General features: G+C 62.8%; 1 long non-coding RNA gene across 1 annotated transcript in view; it reads right to left on the bottom strand.

Annotated features, from left to right (window-relative positions):
• Positions 1 to 69: 69 nt before the first annotated feature.
• The window catches only part of LOC106725758, a 6,837-nt gene continuing 5,132 nt past the window's right edge, over positions 70 to 1,774 (bottom strand). Inside the window, exons 3-4 of the long non-coding RNA XR_001361697.1 lie at positions 1,016 to 1,160; positions 70 to 697 (exon numbers count right to left, since the gene is read on the bottom strand). This is a non-coding gene — a long non-coding RNA (uncharacterized LOC106725758). The remainder of the gene's footprint in view (positions 698 to 1,015; positions 1,161 to 1,774) is intronic.

The following is a 1,774-nucleotide window of genomic DNA, read 5'->3' as shown; positions in this document are numbered from 1 at the left end:
TGTGTGGGGGGGTGGAGTGTGTGTGTGTGAGTGTGTGGAGTGTGTGTGGGGGGGGTGGAGTGTGTGTGTGTGTGTGTGTGGCGTGTGGAGCCTGGGAACTAGGCTGGCCTTGGAGGCGGGAGGCACAACTATACCTGGAGGTGAGAGGGGAGGAGCGGGTGCTGGGTGTGGGGCAGGCCTGGGAGGGCTTCCGGCCAGATGGCCTCAATTCTCTCTGGAAGTGGGAGGCAAGGTCATGTGCTAAGAGCCATGCAGCGGGTGGGTGGGGGTGGGGTGCAGGAGGAGCTGAGGGGAGCAGGAAGGATGCTCCGTGCCAGCCCAGGGGCCCTGGATGTGCCCCGTCAGGGCAAGGCTTGTCTGAGGAGCCAGCAGTCCCAGGGCCAGGCTGGGCGTGGGGGATGCAAGTAGGTGGGTCAGGCCAGGGTTGGCAAGAGGATGGGGCCTTCCGGGGCACCAGGCGGGACTCAGCAGATGGCGAGCACACCTGTTTGGCTGGATTGGAAACAGGCTGGAAAGCCCTTGAGGGCCGACCTGGGAGAGGAGAAGGCCACGCTGCCCGAAGGCCACGGGGAACCATGGAGCGTCACTGAGCAGGAGTGGGGCGTGAGCAGAGCAGCGTCTAAGGACTGGTATCCAGCTACGCGTCCTTGGATGGAGAGAGCAAACTGGAGGCAGGAATCTGGAGGAGGGGACACATCTGAAGGGAGGATGTCAAGTGTCGGATGTCACAGAGGAAGAGCTATTAGCTCCGAAGGTCAGCCCCGAGCGCCCCAGGTGGCCATGGCCTGCGCTGGCCCACAGAGCCTGGCTGCCTCGCACAACAGGAAAGGGGCTTCCAGCCCCGCTGGGGTGCTCAGTGGGGACCCCTGCTTCAGAAGGAGACCAGTATCCCTGAGGCTCTAACCACATTCCAGCTACGACGATGCTGGATCCTCCCAACAATCAGATGAGGTCGGAATTATTGTTCCCTTTGAGAGATGGAGGGACTGAAGTTCAGAGAGGCCAAGTCACTCACCTCAGGCCACACAGCAAGCGAGAAACAAGGTCTGAGATCTTGGCCGGCTCTATGCCTGCATTCTTCCTGCTGTTTCTGTCTCCTCTGCCACTTCACTGGGGGCTTGTACTCCACCTGACTTTATTCTGGCAGGTTCTAGGTGGTTCTGGACCAGGGAAGTTTGCGGGAACTTGGATCTAAAGCTCAGTAACTCCAAATGGCCCAGGGGACCTGGATCCCATGCACCGGCCCTGGGAGAATGCCGGGCTCAGCACCCTGAGCCCAGGCTGAGGCGGGACCCCTGGGTTCACACTGTCACCGCCAGAGGGCGCCCACAGTTGCCCAGGTGAGGGCGAGGGGCGGTCCCCTTCCTGGCTTCCGGAAAAACAGCCTGGGCTCCCGGATCTGGAAACTGCCCCCTCATGGGTCCAGGGACCCCCCTCACCTCCTCGCATCTACCTCAGCCAAGGTCTTGCTGACCCTCCCTTCCCAGGCCCTGCTTTGCCCAGGGAGTCAGGTTCCCCAGGGTGGGTGCCAGGAAGCCTGGGTCCCCTTGCTGACCTCCCCCAGCTCCACTCACAGATGTGCCTGCCTCACCCCTCAGCCCTGTTCTCACGCAGCCGCAGTGCTGAGGCCGCGCCAGCACCGATTGTCACCTCCGTCACCTCCTGTCAGCCCCTGCACAGCCCTGGGTGGGAGTGTGGGCCAGTCCAGATTACCAACTGGGCCCAGAGAGGGGGAGGGCAGTGCCCTGGGCCACACAGCCTGCCAGTGGGCTGC

Source organism: Myotis brandtii, unplaced genomic scaffold (genome assembly GCF_000412655.1).
Source record: "Myotis brandtii unplaced genomic scaffold, ASM41265v1 scaffold187, whole genome shotgun sequence".
Lineage (NCBI taxonomy): Eukaryota > Metazoa > Chordata > Mammalia > Chiroptera > Vespertilionidae > Myotis > Myotis brandtii.
Note: the sequence above shows the minus strand (reverse complement) of the source record. Positions and strands in the feature narration are given on the sequence as shown.